General features: G+C 42.7%; 1 pseudogene across 1 annotated transcript in view; it reads left to right on the top strand.

Moving 5' to 3' along the window:
- Positions 1 to 22,081, top strand: part of LOC308334511 (cadherin-22-like) — a 94,438-nt pseudogene that overhangs the window by 38,605 nt on the left and 33,752 nt on the right. Inside the window, exons 4-6 of the transcript in view lie at positions 5,476 to 5,651; positions 8,890 to 9,026; positions 19,493 to 19,608. The product of the transcript in view is annotated as a cadherin-22-like (transcript). The remainder of the gene's footprint in view (positions 1 to 5,475; positions 5,652 to 8,889; positions 9,027 to 19,492; positions 19,609 to 22,081) is intronic.

Raw genomic sequence — 22,081 nt, 5'->3', positions numbered from 1 at the left:
AAAATATTTCTCTAACACACACACACACACACAGCCGGCCCGTATCCAGTACTTCACAGATGGAGGGGTCCAATTGCCAACATGAAATAAGTTCCAGTTCCAGAAATAACCGATTTTTTCGATTATAAAGTCATTATTTTCGGGTCAAAAACAGGTCTGCACAGCAGAAACAGCCTAACCTACATTTTTGATGAGCCTGCTCTCTGGTCATTTTAACTTTTTTCAATATTGGCATATTGCCTATGGTAAATATCATAATAACATCAACACATCAATTTAACTTGAACAACCAATGTCAATTTGAAGCAGAGAGAGAGAGAGAGAGAGAGAGAGAGAGAGACGCATCTCTCTATCGCATGTTAAAGAGAGAGAGAGACGCGTCTCTATCGCGCATTAAAAAGAGAGAGAGAGAGGGGGGGGGGTCGCGTTAGCATCAAGCTAAGCGTACGTTCGTGGCGGCGGTGGGAATGGGATCATAATATGCATTGGACTCAACAACTTACTCTGACTATTCTTTGTGCTGGATTGGAGCAGTTGAAGGAAATAACGAGGAATATATATCCATTTGAAACGCGGGCTCCGCCATGACACTAGTCACACAGTAAACAAACTTGCACGTTACCACGTGTAGTACACACACACACGCCAGATTTCGATAGAGAAACCAGCAACCAGGTATGGAAAAACAAGCCCAAGCGACGTTACAGACAACACAAGCCCAGAATGACGAAGTCGCTTACAAAAAGCAAATTTGCCTGCCCTCAGTGATATACTTCTCCAGTACAGCAGTGCAGAACCGAGAGTGACACATTCTTTTGGATGTAAACTGCGGACACATACATCATGACAAATGTATAAATAAATATATTATAAGCTTTTAATCCAGAATTGATCGATGTCACCATGGGCCACATGCTATACAGTATACACGTACAAATAAATTATACAAAACAATAAAAAAGTGTAAAAACATTGACGTTCAAAAGGGCATGTTGGTCCAGAGAGGGCCACTAAGGGGTGCTCAAGCACCCCTTGGCGTCTACGTATGCACGCCCCTGACCGGCTATTTAAACTGGAAGGGTTTGCACTCCTCCTCCTGCTTGCTTGCTTGCTGCGCTGCTGTATACAACCTGCTGCTCACCCTCCTCCACCCCAGCTACCACCTGTCGTTTTTGGCTCTATACTGTTTAGGTACGGGGGATTCGGAGTCCCTATGGTCAGGACTGATGTGCTTGATCTGAGTACCTAAAAAAGCAGATCCAATACATCGCCAAACCAATGAGCAAAGAATGTGTGAGGATGTGTTCACACAGTCTGCCTGTTATAAAGAAAGAGCGACACCTAGATTGCTTTTTTCTGCTGAAAAAAGGGGGGAGGGTTGCAACAGAAGAACAGAAATTAAAATCATGTGGATCTCGGGAACCAGATGGGAATGGTGTTTCCCCAGTGATAGGGTTAGTAATGGTCGATCTAACGGGAGGTCAAACCAATGACATGTTACCGCCCTCAACTGGGTAGTGGTCCTACAGAACCGCAGCCAGAAGTGCCAGTGTTTGAAATGGATTGGAACACTTCACCAGTATCACCACTCCTTGGCTTTCTCCCCCCGGTGGACATCTGGAAAATGATTAAATAGTTTGCATTGGCAAACAAAAGTAAAGATGATGGGGCTTCTTTTACCCGCCTCTGAAGTCTGCAAAAACAGACAGGCAATTAGAGGAGTATAGCTCAGCTGGCCCCTATGGGCTCTGAGTTGAATGTTAGACCCGCCAGATCAGTGATTTATTTTTAAGGGGCGCTAGCCCCTTCCATAAACAGCTTTTGTCCCCACACGTCTCAAGATTTACCATTGACCACGGTACGAGAATTCCGGTCAAATGTATTTCTCGTATATAGTGACTATATAACTATATAGACTATATAAACGAGCAAATCAGCTAACCAATCACAGGCAACAGGCATTCTGATTGGCCAATGGCCAGTACGAGATGATGATGTAAGAGCTGATAGTTCCACTAAATATGACGTAAATTAAACATCAACACTTTAAACGCCATTGACATTGAAGGGAAACTATTACATATTGAATGTTGTTTTTTAAACATTGTATCATGGTTAAATGATAATAACATAAATTGATGTACGATAACAAGAGCGTCCCTCATTTCACACATTTTGTTTTTACCACGGATCGCCACTGTTTGTTTACATCATCCCCCAACATGCTTTGACATCATTTGTCCCAGAGAGAGAGAGAGAGAGAGAGAGAGAGAGAGAGAGAGAGACTTTATCTTGTGGGGCACTAACACCACTGACTGACCCAAATACTGTCAGAGAAAATCATTGTATATTAATGCTGTTGTTTTTATATTGTTAAGCACTTTGTGACACAAAGGTGACAAAAGGTGCTATATAAATAAAGTGTATTATTATTATTATTATTAATGCATGCATGTGCTGGTTCAACACTCAACCCATAACTGGCTATCAAGTGATGGGAACTGATGTCTGGCCCGGTACATGGGACTCTACAGAGGTCTGAATCAATATTCAAGAGAGTGACACTGATGTTTTGTTTTAGCCTCACAGCTCTTGTGGTAATTATACAGATTTAGTTTAGTGAATTAAGATCATCTTAGGTGCCATAATGATATTAATTCCATGTAAGTACAACATCTACGACTCATACATTGTATTTATTTCTTTCACACTGTGTCTAAAACATTACTCTTAGGGCTAATTGCATATTGTTGAATGACGTGTCATGCCAGTTCGGTCAAGACTAATATTGACCTTATGCTGTTTTCATTCAATGTATATCATTAGCCTTTGACCTCTTAGCTTAGGCCCTCCTCCACATTTTTCTATACACAAATGTGTTTCTGCCTAATTACATGATGCACACACAAAAGAGAAGACGCGCTCAATGTACAGTATGGCACCTTTGTTTATTGTCTTTCAGTGACACAGCAAGGCTCTTCTCAATCGCAGACACATTAGCATCACTTGGTATAGTCCACACTGAATAACCTCTGGCTTATGAATAAAACATTGTTATTATTCCCTTTCTAAGGATGGCAATGTCGGTCCATTGGTTGCATGTCGGCCCGTCCATACCTCTCTCTCTGTCCAGTAGGGCTGACAGCTTGTTTATTTCTTTACCTCTCCACAGACAGTCTCATTTTAAAGTAACACAATTGTTTGTTACAGTTGGCTGATTTGTGTCTAGAGTCTGGGGGGCTCATTTCACGAAGGTTATTTGTGAGTATGTTTCTCCAAAGTCCAAAGCGCTCTACAATTGATTGATTGATTACTTTATTAGTCATGGATATAGACAACTCGTGGTACATTCAGACATTAAAAACAACTGGGAACTGGCTAAACGGCAAAGATTACTTTCCCATGCAAGGTCAGTGGAATTAATCAAACAAAAACATAATGATTAATTGATGCTTCACTGCGTTACAGAGTGTTTAAAAATGTGGAAGACATTTCATCTTTTTTCAGCAGATCCATGCGCCACCCCCGCAAAATAATGTGCTTGAATATGTAAACCAGTTCCTATATGTACACTACAGTGTTGTGAATGAACCCTGGCAGACAGTACTGAACGTCTTACTGACATGGATTGACAGTTTTAGCATATAGCACTATTAACACTCAAACCTGCCAGAGATATAGTAATGCATAACCCCTGACAGGAACTCAATAGGAGCTGTCAGTGCAGCTAACAGCAATGGCATAATGTTATACAGTAGTATGTTCAACATGAATTGTCTATGTGAGAACGGTCTGATACTCTGAGAGTTGTGTGAACTGGATGGTATGCTGTTAACATATTGACCACAGACCTCGCTTAACTCACCCTGATCCCGTTGATCTCGTGTGTGTTGATCTTCTGCGCCTGCTTCTTTCTTTGTCTGTTCTGTCCATAGACTGTAAAAAATATGGACAAAGCGTTCCGCGGGTCTAACGTGAACGTAAAATGAAGCCTGTCAGTCCTTGCAATGGAAGTCGCCATCTTTCTAGATCCGTTTTGGCCCAGCTGGCCATTGGCTGGCCCAGACAACGAGGCGGGACTTCCCCCTTCTTCTTCGTTGGTTTTTATTTTGACTCGAGTGGGTGGGGGATCCCGTTCATAGACTGTAACGGTAGCCACGCCCCTCAGAACATGCGCGACTTTATGGTCATTTTTCTAATAAATGGGACCATAATTTTCCAAAAAGAATATTATGACATTAGAAATGAGACTTTAAACTAGTGACTGGAAGCAAAAAGTATTCATGACCATGTTTATTAAGGTAATACAGTCTAGGTGAAGTTGGGCCAAAATACATGGACTTCTATGGGGCTATGGGTTTTTTTGAGCCCAATGAGAGCGCCACAACAGGCCATTATATGAACTTTCATTTCCTTAGTGGCTTCACAAAATATCCGTCTGACTGCCCCCCTGGTTCTGTCTCATCTTCTCCACATGCACTCTCCCTCTAACCTCACCCTCCACCTTTCCTCTTCTTCCTCGTAACACCTTCCATCACTTATTTATTTTCCTTTCCTCCTGTAAGACTTACCCGGGGTCACCAACCAGAGATTGCTTCTTATTATCAATGGTAGTCTATCTATGTGATATGCAGACATACACTGCATGCCCACTGGGAGGTTCCATAAGCCTTCTACACAATTAGCACAGATATGTAATTGCCGCCATAATATTGATACTTGATGAAATACTCAATGAAAATGGCACACTAGAAATGTGTCTCCCTGCATGGAAGGGCTGATGCCTGAGGCTGGACTCACACATGCGTTCATCCAACGTGTCTGAAACACAGAGACTCGCGTGGTAGTGTGGCGGCAGCGATTACAATTTAGGCATTTAGCAGACGCTCTTAATCCAGAACGATTTACAGTAAGCAAGAACAACACATACATATAGTCATCAAGCAAACTAAGAACCTAACATGCAGTAGAATATCTGTACAATGACTATGAGTATATACACTATAGAGTGCTATGTATACATAATATGCCATCTATAAGATCATTTTGGCTGGTTAAAAACCAGGGTAACAGCGATGTCACCGCAACATGTCAAAGGCAGATCAGGGCATAATGTAAGTAGGCATGTACAGGTATACTGTATTACCGTATTATCGTGGCATATAGTGTCATGGTATTTCATTATTTATGTATGCATAATATGTGCATACATAAATAATGGAAGCGGGTGCCCTTACTGGGCTGGATTCAAGACACCTGACTTGTGTCTGAACACAGCTTTGATGGATGTGTTCCGCCTACCTCTGCCCCACCCCCTCCTGGTGCTGCGGCCATCTTGAAAACTGAACACAATATAAACAAAGGGAGAAGGGTGGGGGGGCTGAGAAAGGCCCCTTATTGTTTGGGAGTCCACGTCATGCGACCTCCACACGACCCCCCTCCTTGATGCCTCCACCTTGTTTCATTCATCTCCAGACCCTGGACTCCACACGACCACCCTCCTTGATGCCTCCACCTTGTTTCATTCATCTCCAGGCCCTGGACTTTGAGAGCAAGCGCACGCACAACGTGGTGGTGGAGGCGGTGAACAAGCACGCGGACCCTCGCGTCGTGGACCTGGGCTCCTTCCGGGACCAGACCATTGTGCGCGTGTGAGCGCGTCGGACGAGGACGAGCCGCCTGCCTTCCGTCCGGCAGAGGAAGATATTAGAATATTTTACGAGACTAAAAATGTCGACCATCTGTAAAGTATATAAATGTATGCAGTCAATATTTGGTCTGGGCTACTTTTGAATAAATTATTTCATCAAGGTGTGGCATGGAGGTGATCAGCCTTTTTCACTGTTCAAGCCCAGGTTTGCTTTGATAACAGCCGTAAATGTATTTGTATTGTTGACACCTTCCTCTTGACAATACAACCTAGATTCTCTGTGGGGTTCAGGTCAGGCCAGTTGGCTGGTCAGTTAAGCACAATAATATACCATGGTCAGTTACTAGTAGTTTTGGCACTGTGGGCAGGTGGCCAAATTGAGATGGAAAGGAAAGCTTTGATCTCCATATTAGTGATCGACATAGTGATCGATATGGTTTTTGGCCGATATATCCGATCACCGATTAGTGTACGATCAAAAAGCTGATAGCCGATATTATGAGCTGATATGAATTTTTACTGTAACATAAATTCCAACACAAGAATTCCTTTAAATGCATTGGAGAATATTTATCGCTTATAAAAAGTGCAAGAAGCACCAACATCTTTTCAGTAACACTTCCCCCCCTCCATCAAATGCAGCTTTTCTTTTAATTCAAGTGCAACATTTTTTCAATCTTTATCTATCTATCTATCTATAATTAATTGCATTTTTATAGCCCCAAAAAGGCCTCTGCCCGGGCTCTGGACCGGGCCCATGCCCAGCGTCCATATATGGAGGTGGTCTGTTCTGACCTCACAGCACTCCATATTTGGGCATGCCTGACACAGAAGACAGAACTCCTCAAGCTGGCTGCATATACTCCCTATTTGGGCATGCCTTACAAAGAACTCCATATATGGGCATAAAAGGGAGACAGACATAATATCTGGGTGGGGCATTCATTTCTAACTTGCATCGTTCCAAGTAGGTCAGTGCCCATGGGCTGTAGAGGCCCTACGGGCACCGTTCTAGTTTATCAAAATGTGTGATCTACAAGCCCACAGCACATTGCAGCATGACATGTTGAGAGCTTGTAGATCTGCTGCCCAAACTCTCCAAAGCCATGTGACCTTGTTGTTTTTACTCCACCACTGAAATTTGCCACCTTCAAGATCACTGGCCACTTTTTTAATGCATGTAGAATTTCATTCATTTTCATTTTATAGCAATAAAAGACAATATGTCTCAAAACACTGGCCAACAGTAAAATGATTGGTAACTAAATTAATATGAATTAGAAATTAAGACTGACGATGCTACTGATTGGTTCATTCTTCATTGGCTTGCAGTTAGTTATTGCATATAGCCAAAATGCAATAATCATATTAGGCTGGTCAGGATGGGGGAAAAACGTTGTCCTTCAGTTGGCTGGCACACGCGCACGGACGCACGCACACACACACACACACACACACACACACACACACACACACACACACACTCTCTCTCTGTGACTCTGTCCCTCTCACGTGTGGATTTTATTTTGGTTAATTGAAGATGAAAACAGCAAAGCTTTTTATGGTTACAAGGTTAGTAGCCTATAATCCTTTCTCCTCCCTGCAGTCAGTGCAGTGGCCCTCTCTCTGACTCTGTGTGTGTGTGTGTGTGTGTGTGTGTGTGTGTGTGTGTGTGTGTGTGTGTGTGTGTGTGTGTGTGTGTGTGAGAGAGAGGAGACGTCAGTACAGAGTGTGTGACACACACGGCCGTGGCCGATTATCGGTCGATCACTACTCCATATATGAAGCTGACCTGTTCTGACATTCCATAATCCATATGTTGATCCTTGTCTCCCTTTTGACTGATACCTGTCCATTTAAACTCTAGACGGGCCTTCCCCAAAGTCACCCAGAAGGCTGCTGTCACCCAGGCGGTTATGTTGATCTGACCCCCCATGCCAAAGTGTCAGCACTCTCCAGTAGTCTGCTGTCACTCAGGCGGATGTGTGCACACGACCTCGCTTCTCGCCGTCAGGCGTCCTACTGGTTTACTATAATTAGTGTAATATAGTATACACTATATTCTATAATGTGTGCACGTCCGGTCATTTGTGCTGCGTGCTTGTGTTTACTAATAGAATATTGACATTTGTATTATAGCCTCTTGAAACTGAAATGCCTCTTTGAACCTTGATATGCTGTTATTATTCTGCTGTTGTAATTTTGTAATTACGTAATTATGCTGTCAAAATTTGGTGGCTTTAATTAGTACAGTTGCAGATCTACTGTAAGCTTGTACTATTTTCAAAAAGCCTAAGTATAAAATAGGGCTTAACTGGTCAGTGTATGTTTTGTAATAATAATCCAAATGCAAAGTAAAGCACTTACTTAAATACAGTACTTGAATTACGTACTTGTTTAACATACTTGTTCCACCGCTGGACACAACTACATTGTAAGTGAAACAGAGTGGATAACTTGTGGATAACACTTGGACAGCGCCACTATAGAGAAAGCACAGATATGAGAGCTGCACAGGTGTTGACTACGCTACGCTGTGGACTGTGTTTCAAGTGTTGAAAGCATCACTCCTCTCAAATGAATGGTATTTGAGAACAGTACATATGATGCCGTTGACATTCTCTTTATTAATAATACTACAGTATACTGTAACTGTGTGCTCTCATACGATGGCTGCGGGGGTGGTGTGACTGTGAGGAGCCTTTGTGGGAGAGAGATTTAAAAAGCTGCCGTTGCCCTCGCTGGTTTAGGTTTAGGTTCAGCCAGAATACTGTAGTAGAAGGGAGAAAATTGGACAGGGGAAATAAACAGAAAACCGTCATTGGGTTTTCTGTAGAATTCACGGTGATGTGTTTTGATTTTGCTGGAGCGCATTTTAAAGTCTGCTTTCTTGCTCCGGGGTGGGCAGTGAGTAAACTAAGCAGGGTCGCACACACTGTCACAGCTTTCCAATAAACGCACTGTAACAGATGATTCTTTTTATCCATTTTCTTTGGTGGGTATGTTTTCTTCCCTTTTCTCTCTCTCTCTCTCTCTCTCTCTCTCATCATTAAATATTTTTTACAAGTTGCTCCCGCTCAAAGTAACCTGATATCAACTCAGTCCTTAGATAACCCAAAAATAATAAGTGAGAAGAAAAGAAAAAGGACTATTCATTAAATGTCGCAGAATTGGAATTTCACTTGTAAAAGTATTGTGCTCCTCATGCTTTTACTGTCTCTCTCTGTCTCCGGTTGCAGGTTTTCCATTGATCACAGCACGGACCAGGAGAAGGTCTTCCATATTGATCCCATATCAGGTGCCATCACTCTGGACAAGGTCTTGGATCGAGAGACTGCAGGCTGGCACAACATCACAGTAACTGCAGTGGAAGCAGGTGAGAGACTGCAGGCTGGCACAACATCACAGTGACTGCAGTGGAAGGAGGTGAGAGACTGCATGCTGGCACAACATCACAGTGACTGCAGTGGAAGGAGGTGAGAGACTGCAGGCTGACAGGCACAACATCACAGTGACTGCAGTGGAAGCAGGTGAGAGACAGCAGGCTGACACAACATCACAGTGACTGCAGTGGAAGCAGGTGCATCACCTTCCATGTCCTGTAGAGCTTAGTGAACAGAGACACTCAGTAGGATTACGTCCCCTGTCAATCATACTGTACTGGTCAGGCCGACCTGTTAGAGACCTCGATTTACACTGTGAGTGTTATTTTAACTCTGAGAAATTACAAGTAGAGTAGACCGATGGACTCGCGGATAGTGGAGTAAGTACATTTATTGCGACTGTAGGTCGCAGAATACCATGACAATTAACCTGCAATCAGTTAGTCTGTCTGTCCGTCCGTCCGTCACACCTCGTGACACGCTCCATATATGGCCGTCTCCATAATATGAAGATCACAACACTGATCTTCATCAAACCCTGGATAGCCATACATAGAGAAGACTGGATCATCACCTAGATTTGCATATATGGAGCCGGTCAGCAACTCTACATCTGACCTCAAACCCTTGGATGTCAATATATGGAGCTGACCTGTTCTGACATTCCATAATTATGTTGACATTTTAAAACTTGAAATGGGACATTCTGCACAATGAGTACTTTTACTTTTAGTAGTTTATATATTGCAGTATTGGTAGTTTTACTTAAAGTACCCTTTCTACAACTTCTTTACATGGGTTCCTAATTCTGTCATTTTGCCACCATCAAAGCCCTCCCCTTAAAGTGACTCCATCATTTTACAGCAGTAGATTTTCTGCACTTCTTTCCAGACAGTTCATCTCAGTAGACGTGCTGTGTGATTGTCGGTTAGCGTTAGACACAGTGAAACGGGTCCATTCGGTACACTTTCAGAGTTATACATTCCGTGACTTGATGTACGGTGAATGAAACTCAACTGCACATCAGGTGAATCAAGGTCGGGATATGCAGCTACTGTACACTTGCTCCCCCACTCTCTTAGTCTCGAACAGTGATTCTCATCTCAACCGTTTCGGACGTGGGGCGGCTCGTCGGAATCGGCCCGGCCCCATGGCCCCCCCCCTGGATGTTCCGGGGACCCCAGATGGTAACTCTCTCATATCTCTACCGTTTCGGATGTGGGGCGGCTCGCCGGAACCAGGCGAATTTGCTCCTGCCTCCTGGCTTAAATTGTGCGATGGAGAAAATACAGGAAAAGCCCACGCACAATTTATGGGAAAAACATGGCTCTAAGGGGGATTATACAGTATTACATTTTAAATTGTTCTCTCAAAAAGTAAAGTTGGCTTTGTTAAAGCAGTTAAAGCATGCAGACTCACTGCCTGCCAAGTCATTGCACCTGTCGAATCAAGCGTCCAAACACTTTCTGACTCGAGCTGCCAAAATAGCCGGCAGCTTCCCCGGGGCGGTTCTATAGACATGGACCACGTAGACCAGGGGTTCTCAACGTTTTTGGCTGTGTGAGCACATTGTTTGTCTGTAGTCTACTTTGTAGGGCATGGCATTGAGTCTTTCCTACAGTAATCGTTGTCTAATAACCACATGAACCCAGCTGTAGCATCCCCAGGGATTTGTAGTTTGGCAAATCTTTGGCAAAGAGATTTTGTAGTGTGTCTGCTCGCACGCGCATCCATGTGCGATTGTGCGTGGAAGGATTGCTGTATGTATTCTCTACCTCTAAGGAGTGGATGTAGTGATTTGGGGATTGTATGTAATGCAAAAGAGATTGCATTCTGAGTTGTAATAGTGCCCCTGCTCAACGGGTGAGAGAGAGTGCACAATGAAATGGAGCAGTCTTTCTTCCTCTGTCTCTTGGTTCTTTTTACCATCCCATGTAGCCATAGATACAATAAATTCATGCAAGCAATAAAATGCAACAGTAGCCCCTCAGCAAAACATTTTCGAATGAAATTTAAATTAGTTTTATGAAGCATACATTTAGAGCCATAATTCTCAAGACAAATTGTGTTCTTTTGTATTCCTCTTTATGCTTTTCATGACTGTATGCACATTGTAATGTTAATTGGCCAAAAACACATTGAGACAAAAACACAAGGGCGCACACATGCATGCATGCATGCACGCACGTACGCACAGACGTGCGCACGCTGCCAATATTGAGCATAAACACAAGCCTGTACTTGACAGATAAAGCCTCACGCACTGTCATTTGAAGGAAACTTCCAGACAAGCCAAGTCATCGGTTGATTCCATCGTAATTACAATCCTGTATATGGGCCTGCGTTGCATATCGGCAAGTCTTAAACTTGCTCATTGAGGAGAGAGAGAGAGAGAGAGAGAGAGATAGACAAAAGAGTGAAGGAAGGCTTGTGTGGGAGAAGCAGTACAGTAGAAGAATATTTTTGACAGAAGGCTTAATTTTCTCCATAGTGATTTTGTTATTATTATTTATTTTTCTTATTTTATTCATGGTAGAGCTCAGCCATTATAAGCCTGCAGAGCCAAGAGGTCAGGGTGACACCCTGACCTCTTGGCTACTTTCCAATTGGCCCTTTGAACACCTGTGGTGCAGGTGAATAATTAGGGATTGTGCCACAGAGTCATGTAGTTTTAACGACACCCTGAGTTGGAAAGTAGCCAACACATGCACATGCACACACATGCACATGCACACTACACTACTGCCTAGAGGCCAAGGACAAACCTTTGCCCCGCATTTTTCACAATCGCCTCCACAAGGAGGCCGACTTATGTAAAACACATTCTTTGATTTCATGCAAGTCGGTACACATGATCTCTATATTCATGTGATCGAGACAGATCTGTTAGTACTTTTTGTATCCCATCCTTTTAATTTAATGTAATTGATTAACGTAATTTAGACCTGAAATGGGGGGGGGGGGTTTGACCGGAAATGACCCAATTTTTCTATAACATTTTCAAATAAGGGACACCAATTTTTAATAAGGGACACCAACATTTTTCCGCGCGCCTGACACAGCGGACACGCGTGCCCGGGACAGAGTGACGTAGAGGGTGCGCTGTGACTGGCCAGTCGCTGTGATTGACGGCCTACACCTACACCTAAACCTAACCTTAACCTCAGTAAAACTATACCTAAACCTAACCCTAACCTTAACCTCAGTAAAACTATACCTAAACCTAACCCTAACCCTAACCTTAACCTCAGTAAAACTATACCTAAACCTAACCTCAGTAAACTATACGTAAACCTAACCTCAGTAAAACTAAACGCAGTGGCTGGGGGTTTCCAAGAACCCGGAACGACGGAATCCGTTGAAGAAACCATGCTAGCGTACTGCATGGTTGTCTCCTTTACTGCACAGTGACGAGCCACAGTACTGCATGGTTGTCTTTACTGCACAGTGACGAGCCACAGTACTGCATGGTTGTCTTTACTGCACAGTGACGAGCCACAGTACTGCATGGTTGTCTTTACTGCTCTGTCACGAGCCACAGTACTGCATGGTTGTCTCCTTTACTGCACAGTGACGAGCCACAGTACTGCATGGTTGTCTCCTTTACTGCACAGTCCCGAGCCACAGTACTGCATGGTTGTCTCCTTTACTGCACAGTCCCGAGCCACAGTACTGCATGGTTGTCTCCTTTACTGCACAGTCCCGAGCCACAGTACTGCATGGTTGTCTCCTTTACTGCTCTGTCCCGAGCCACAGTACTGCATGGTTGTCTCTTTACTGCACAGTCCCGAGCCACAGTACTGCATGGTTGTCTCTTTACTGCACAGTGACGAGCCACAGTACTGCATGGTTGTCTCTTTACTGCACAGTGACGAGCCACAGTACTGCATGGTTGTCTCTTTACTGCACAGTCACGAGCCACAGTACTGCATGGTTGTCTCCTTTACTGCACAGTCCCGAGCCACGGTACTCCAAATTCAAATCAGCCTTAACTGTTCCCACTCCCCCATATAAACCTATTGCCTAGGCGAGAGTGACATATAATCTTCCCGGACCGATAGCAAGTATGATATCACCTTGCAACATGTTTTTATTATATATATATTTCTTTTACATCCAGACAGGTAGGTGGGAGAAAGATAGTCACCCTGAGGGCAAAAAAGATACCAAAGTATTTGGAAAGTCTGTTGCATTCCTTGACACAGTTTGAGTTAGTTTGCTTTACCACCGTTGTCCTCGGAGTCCTCACCACAAGCAGGTCAAAGTTCATACTTTATCGATGTTAGTAATAATATGATGACTTTTCATTCATTAAAACCTATATGAACCATGAAACAAAGTGCAGACATTTCTCACTGCAGTGTTTTTTATTTATTTTTTAACATGCTTTCATATAGACGAATTCAGAAACGGGTCTCATGGTCGCAGCAAACGAAATTTCCTGTAGGCGGGGACGACATATCTGCGGAGATCTTCTACTACATTGAATGGTAGAGTGACTGATGTTAGTCTGCTCAAACGTTACTCTTTTACCTGGTAACACCGGTAACACCAGACACTGTGAGTCTGTGGCATCTCTAGTTTGAGTCCCTTCTTTCTCTCTCTGCTCTGCCTCTGTATGAATTGCATGCAGAGACGTTGCAAAAGGAGACAATTTTCTCTTTTTAATCAACGTTTTATGAATGCTAAAGGGGAGGAGGGAGGGAAAGCAGGAGATGATGAGGCATGGCTCAATTTAACAAAATCCTGCGAAATAGTCAGAATGAGATATCAAATTAATTATGCAAAACACTGAATAAGTCACGCCGGCATTTACAGACTTGATGAGTAATTGGATGGGTTTGGTAGCGCAATGCAGATAAGTTTGACGGAATGGCGCATCATAGCAAAAATAGGGGGAAATCACTATCCCCTGGGGAAGGGACACACATACCGTTCGATGTGATCATGACAGAAGAAAAGAGTTGTTGACCTTCAAGAAACTGACTGCTCCTTCTATGATCTTTTATCCAGAGGATTATGTGGGGATCCACCTGGAAATCTTTCAACTTAGTGCAGAGGATGAGGCTGCATGCAGTTGAAAGCTGAGGAAAGGTCCCCAAATAGCCCGTGGCCCCTGTGAAAAGAAGAATATATCAGCAATAGCCTATCAAGACCTCACAAGACAACTTGTAGAGTTTTTATTTGCTAGATTAATAATTCATTTAAATAAAATTATCTGTAAATATATATTTTTAATGATGTATTATTTATGTTTCTTCTCCTTTACAATTGACCCCTTTGACTGCCCCCTGGGGGCTGTAGTCGCCTCTTTGAAAGCCTGTGGACTAAATAGTTTGCAAATCAAACTGTCCCACTGGGACGATAAAGACAAATCAAATCTGCCAAATAAAGACTGGCAATCTGCCAATCGACATGAGCTCGTTGTCAACAGCTCTCGGCTGGTGCGGAGGATGAGGTCAAACCTCCATGTGTAGTTTTGAAGTGTTTTAAGTACAGTATTCTACAGTATATAGCCTACGTATACATTTGAGTGTTAACTGGGATTCATTTGGCTGTATTGCTTCTCATGAGAGACATGGAGTGCCACTGCACAGCGTCCATTAAGTTCCTGGCACTCAAAGCTATATGAAGAGCAACTCATTGACTTTACCACTCATTTGGTCCCATTGTGGAAACACTTACTGATCATAGAAATAGCTTTTAACTGAATTGCCATTTTATTCAAGTCACATTTATTAGCACATTTCATACGACAAGCGCAGACTGAATCTGCTTAAAAAATAATACGATTAATAATAAAAATAAGGAAATGCAAATGTCACCAGTGACACAAATTGAACACAATTATGTATGACATGCAAGAATGAGATTAGGCAGGTTTTTTGTTTGCTTTTGAAGGAAGTTCAGTGTTGTTAAAATCCTTAGATCAACTGGTATAGCATTCCACAGAGTAGGACCATAGTGACTGGAAAGCACCATAATAAACGTAGAGTTTATGCCGTGTATAGTGAGGAGAACTTTGTATGATCTGGTTGGCACCGTCATATCATACAAGTCTGATCGCACCTTATACAAACCCTCCAGAGCGCTCAGATCAGCCGACACAGGGAAGCTGCGAGTACCCTCGCTAAAAACGCCGGGACATCATTCCACACGTCTTAAACTCTTCTCCCACTCCATCTTAGCCCATAGCACTTTCCGTAGTACTTGCCCTAGCCTCGACCTCCTACAGGCGTATGCAAAGGCTCAACTTATGTAACTTAGACAGCATTGTATGTAGACTTAGATAGCATTGTATGTAGACTTATAGCATATTATGTAAACATATAGCACTATATAGTATAAATATATGCATAGTTTATTTATTTTTTAATATTCCACTGTTACGTTCTTAGCTTATGTATGATTCATGATAACTACTTTGTATGTAGCCTACGATGTATTGCCATGCTTTTTATTCTTTCTTAATGTAAATCGCTCTGGATTAAGAACGTCTGCTAAATGCCTAAATTGTAAAGAGTGCATTACAAATCATCTAGCCAGTAGTCCAGCGGTTCTCAAACATTTTGGGCCGTGCACCCCCTGTTACCTCCCGACCTAGCTGACGCACCCCCACACATGGAAATAAAAATTGCATGAGCTATATAGAGACATATATTTCCTATATATCCATATATGAACCTGAATATGACTATGAATATATGCGTGCACCACAACACCACAGTTTGGGAACCACTGTAGTCTACTAGCTAGACATAGTGCCACAGCTCTTTTTTTTGTTAAACCACAAATATGTAAGTTCAGTTACTCCTACAGCTTTGCTTCTATAATGATATTGTACAGTGTATAATACTATTATTGTAAATACAAAATATTATTCCAGTTTCCAGTGAATTTAATTAAAATGGGTAAAGGCATGTCAGCTGTCAATTTATTAGGAAAGTGTTGTTTATACAACAAGGTTGAAACAAAGTGCTGTACACAAAGAAATACTAAAAAAGCAACAACAACAACAGTACATAAACAGGGCAACATAAGGACACAATGCAGTGGAAGCAGCAACTCTTAATCAGTATGTTCAAATGCCAAGGAGTACAAGTGAGCTTTCAGACGTGATTTAAACACAGACAAGGATTGAGAAGCTCTGACATGAGGTGGAAGTTCATTCCACAGTGTGGGTGCTACAACAGAGAATGACCTATCCCCCCGGGATTTCAGCTTTCATTTAGGGATCTTGAGAAGTGACTGGTCAGTCGACCTCAGGGCCCTTGTCGATACTTTGGGAGTTACAAGTTCCGAAATATAGACTGGTGCCAACCCATTTACAGACTTAAACGCAAACATTAAAATCTTAAACTGGATCCTGTAGCGCACAGGAAGCCAGTGTAGGGAGGCAAGGATCGGGGAGATGTGATCATACTTCCGTGTCCCTGTTAAGAGGCGAGCGGCCGTGTTTTGGACTAACTGTAGTCGTGACAGACAGGCTTGAGTAACACCAACATACAGTGCATTACAGTAGTCAAGTCGGGTTGAAATAAAAGCATGTATGAGACGTTCAAAATCATTAAAAGTTACAGCAGACTTGACTTTCGCTAAAAGCCTCAACTGATAAAAACTGGATTTTACCACAGAATTGATCTGTTTGTCCAACTTAAAATCACTGTCCAATTTGACAGCAAAGTTTGTGACCACCGGTTTTAAAAACGGTTGCAGGGGGGCCGGGGGCCCAAATCCAGAGAGGAGGTGTCACAGGCAGTGCTGGGTCTGAACACCATGACCTCTGTTTTACTTTCATTGAAGTTAAGAAAGTTCAGGGCCATCCATGCTTTTATGTCCTTAAGACATTCCAGCAGAGTGTTCAGGGAGTAAAATTAGATGTGCTGTACTGGATTTGGCACACTTATGAAAAATGTCTGTGCATGACTGGGCTGTCTGGGCTCTACACAAAGACCAGCAGCAGGCAGATAGAGCACATTCATACCCTCATTTCCCTCCTGACCAAAGTGACATTTTAAAACAAACCGTTTCCTAAAGGCAAACAGGCTGAAACCACTTGCTCGCTCTGCACGCCTGCTGTGTGCATAGCACACACAAACCTAGGAACGCGATTGATTTAACACAGTTAAATCAAGTATAATTCACTGCTGCAGAGATCCACTGTACAATTTATATGAAAGGTCCCCTGCAGCTGGCGAGCGTCGAACAGACATCGAGCACGACAGTAATCTGTTTAAATTGTTTATTTGTTTATCCGAACGAATACAGAGTTAGAAAGTGCTTCTTGGAGCAGAGAGCATTGTCTCCAAGGATATATAGTTTATTGTCCTATAGTGTGTGAGGACAGGAGTGGTGGTGTATTGTCTGGGTGCGTGCGTGCGTGCATGCACGGAATTCTGACCATTTAGTTGTAAGTTGTAACAGACAAACCGTATGTTTACACTGCAGTAATAATACTAAAACAACATGTGCAACACCGATTACATCTGATGACTAACAACGTTCGTTCTGTCCCGGCGGGGACACATGAGGAGTAAATTAGAAGAAGAAGAAAAGAGATATCTGGCACTGGAGGAGCAGGATTTATATTCCTGCTGCTCAGGGAGGAAAAAAAACAAAACCAAACAGTCTATTAAAACCCTGCATTGATGTGAGGATTATGCTATTAGCTGAGACCAGGATTCCCATTAGCTGCTGCTGGGCTGCTCTGTACAGTCATTGTATTTGTACAATATGTTGGTAATTTGTAATAACCGCGTAAAAATCTCACTTTTTCTCTGTGCTCGGCTAGTCGGCTATTTCTATAGTATACTGACCACCTCTAGTCTGTCTGCCTGTCTGTCTATTACTATAGCACCAGCCGGGCTGACTGTTTGCTGTGTATCCGTTGGTCTTGCCTGTACTTGTTTGCTGTCCGTATGTGTTCAGTCAGTGTATTCAGTGGTGTAAAGTAACTAAGTACAATATTTCTATATTGCAGTATTGATACTTTTACTTAAGTAAAACATTTGAGTACTTTTTCCACCACTGTGTATATTACAGTATGTGCCAGTTTCCCTGTTTCTGTGATCCATAACTTATACTTAGTTGTGCGCCAGAGATGTGCACGTGTTGTTGTGAGCTTGTAGATCGGTTTTTTCTTTGTGCACACCACCCACGCTCAACTGTGTGCAGGTAAGTATTACCCAGGCGTCATCCTCTCGGTTTGAAAGTGCTACTCAAAGTGCATTAAGTACATTAACCGCATGGTAACAGCTGCTGGTTGTACTAGACACATAAACTATGCTATAATTAGCCAGCATATATCTACACCCTGTGGTTATTGCAATTAGGGGGTGATCGCACATAAAGAAAGTAGATAACATATTTAGAGGAGAATGGGTCCTCTGTTTAAATCTCTCCTCCCTTGCCCGCTTTCTCCCCCTCTCTCTTAATCATGCGATTAACAATGGGAGTTAAGATTCAAGGAGTTGTACAAACTAAATTGGGTTTTAATTGTGCTAATTAGGCAATATTCTTGCCTCCTATGTTTAAGATTGTAGCCTTTAAGGGTGTCGCGTGTGTTAACACTTAGCCCGCTAGCATTTATTGAAAAAATAGGATCTAATTCACGCCAGCATTTTTCCCAGTCGAGCTCTTATTTTGAAAAGCCACATTTCGAGTTGTTTACAATATGGGTCTATGCCGGTGCACTGGAGAGCTCCACATCGCCAGCTCTGTTCTATCAAAGAGACGGTTTTGTAGAACAACTGTAGAATAGGTGCTGGCGTTGGGGATCCAGGTTTGTATCCTGCATGGGTATAGGAGGTAAATCTCACAGATTGCAGCTTTAAGGTTTGTCTAGAAAGTGATTGAGGTCATGGATAGAACTTATGGAGTCTTGAGATTTAAAACCTCTTATCCCTCAGCATCAATGCCAAACCTCAACTGGCTGCCTCATGATGGAAATTATGTCTGACTCACTGGTCAAAATATAGAGAAGTTTGCACTCTAAATTCTAGGCTTACTATAGGACTGAAGATGGATGCGAGAGGCTAGCATGAAAGTCCATAAACTAAAGAAAGGTTCACAAGAAAATGAACAAAATGGGGTTAATTTTCTTTCTTCATCTTCTTGTGTTGTAATAATAATCAACATCTACAAAGTAACTAGTAACTTCTCAAATAAATGTAATGGAGTAAAAGTACAATATTTTGTTCCGAGATGTAGTGAAGTAGAAGTAAGTATTGGAAATTGGATTTAATCAAGTAAAACCTCATGCAAAAACCTCAAAATTGTCTTCTGTAGATAACCAGACCATGATGTCTCATTGTCTTCTCTAGATAACCAGACCATGATGTCTCATTGTCTTCTCTAGATAACAGACCCCAATGTCTCATTGTCTTCTCTAGATAACAGACCCCAATGTCTCATTGTCTTCTGTAGATAACAGACCCCAATGTCTCATTGTCTTCTGTAGATAACCAGACCATGATGACGATGTCCCACTTCAGTGGTCAGTATCCGTATCCTGGATGTGAATGACAATCCTCCAGAACTGGCAACGCCATCTGTGAAGACGCCAAGGCTGGTCAGGTAGGCTTTTCAAAATGGTCCGGAAACAGAATCACGATCGCTTTGTGAGCACTTTGTCCTAGTATAGCTTCATTCTATAGCTAATTAATATAAGGAGAGGACTCAAGATACAAGATTATAATCGCTTCAAGTAGTGTCACAAGATGTTTCTCTGCTGTGGTTGTCCTCACACGACATCAGTGAGGTTACATAGCCCTGATACAACACAGACAGGAAACCCTTTCACAGTGTTATGTTGTTGCATGATATCACAGAGTCATACAAGGTTTACCTCTGACATGGAAGACACAGAACGCCCCTATAAAATATATGCATCCATGTGTCCCCCTTCCATAGGTTTCTATATATCCGTTCTTTGGTCATGTGTGTGTGTGTGTGTGTGTGTGTGTGTGTGTTCAAGCATATGTGCATGCATGCACGTGCGCGGACACATTTGGTGCAATGTGCTCGTCGCTGCCTGCTGTCTAGGGTGAATGAGTTCGTATATAAATGAGTATATAATGGAACTGGGGGTTCCCCAGTGAAACCAGCCATAACCAGTTGTAACCAGTCCAGTATAGCATCTGTTCAGTGTGCAATGATAACAGTTCAATACAATAGGCCCTATTGCAGGCCCTATTACAATGTGTGACATGTGTGGATATTTGTGCATCAGACATATACAATAATATAAAACATCTGCTATACAAGATATAACCTGATATACATTTCCTATGCTAGCCTTTGGTGCCTTTGGTTCCTGTATGTCAAAGATTAAAGAAGTGAATAAGTGAGTGAAATTGTTTGCATTTAATTCCTCATCTCAGAAGGAAAATCAGACTTGTTTGAACTGAGCGGTGCAGGCTGTGTGTGTGTGTGTGTGTGTGTGTGTGTGTGTGTGTGTGTGTGTGTTGGGCGGCTCAAAAGTGCCCCTTTAGGTTACCCAGTGGAAATGCCGTACTCAAGCGAACATAATACGGTACATACATACATATGACATAATTATTCTGTTGATACAGTTGTATTGATACAAATAGTTTTGACTGTTCAATATCGTGTGCAGCCATTACTCTCGACAGTGTCTCCACTTTACCTCCCAATGCCGTACATTTTACCCAGGTTATTAAGAGGAAATAGGTTTAACTTATCATAGAGAGAGCAAGGCAGCGAGTGAGCAACAGAGAGAGGGCCAAGGGTGGCGGGGAGATTGACTGACGCCTGACCGTGTGCAGCCATTACTCTCGACAGTGTCTCCACTTAACCTCCCAATGCCGTACATTTTACCCAGGTTATTAAGAGGAAATAGGTTTAACTTATCATGGAGAGAGCAAGGCAGCGAGTGAGCAACAGAGAGAGGGCCAAGGGTGGCGGGGAGATTGACTGACGCCTGACGGTCAGTCGTAGGTTGGAGGCCCCCCTGAGGGTGGGCCCGTTTCAGCCAATCGACTCATATTTGTGTGCGTACGCTTTTCCGTCATTAAAAACGAATGGATTAAGGTTGGCGAACATGCGTTAAAGGGGAATACCACTTATATTCACCATTTTACTATGTCATTAATATACCTTAGCGCTGTTGTGTGGAAATAACAAGTCCCCCCATTCTGTGTTTCCTAGAACTGGAGGTAAAATAGGTAAAATAATTAACATTGTGAATCACAACTTGATGTCAATAAACTCATTATTATTTTCATACCTCCAGTTCTAGGAAACACAGAATGAGGGGACTTTTCCACACAACAGCTCTAAGGTATATTAATTGCATAGTAAAATGTTTCCTCCTTTCACGTTGGCAACCGGATAAAGGTTGGCGAACATGCGTTAAGGTTGGCGAACATGCGCTGCTCCATGCTTGCGGTTATGGTTAGGTTAGGGTTTGAGGTACAATGCTTGGTTGGAATATATAGCACTGCACCCAAAAAAAGGTAGCAACTTTCGTGTGACACTGTAGTATTACAAAAAGAAACAAAAAAACATACAAAATTGACATATGGAAATACACGGTTTGTGCAGAAATAGGAAATGCTGTTTCTGGTGAAGATAACACGTCTATGGTATGTATCCACCTCTGATAAATCATTTCAGACGTTGTACTTCCACCAGGGTCTTGCCAGGTATACTGGTGCTTGGAGAGCAATCACCTTGTCATTGATATTCCTCCTTCCTTCTTTTGTTTTCTTCCTACTACGACAGCCAATCACCATGCCTCGCCTCGCTTGTCTGAACTGTGTCATTATGGCATGCTGCTGGTTTGGCTCTTTTTTCAATTGGACAGCATGATCTATCGGACACTTTGTTCCAGAGGCAATTTAGAAACTCTGCCGTTGGGCGCAGGAAGGCACAATCTGCCAAAGTGTACTGGTGCCAGCAGTGGTGTAAAATAACTAGGTACTGTGAGCACTGAGCGGACACCAACACACTGGCAGTTTGAAACTGGGCCGCTAGGGCCGTTTATTGTCTATTATTTCGCTGGCAGAAACGGCAACTCAAAATGTCA

This window comes from Protomyctophum bolini (genome assembly GCF_963924005.1).
Source record: "Protomyctophum bolini genome assembly, chromosome: 2".
NCBI classification, from domain to species: Eukaryota; Metazoa; Chordata; class Actinopteri; order Myctophiformes; family Myctophidae; genus Protomyctophum; species Protomyctophum bolini.
Note: the sequence above shows the minus strand (reverse complement) of the source record. Positions and strands in the feature narration are given on the sequence as shown.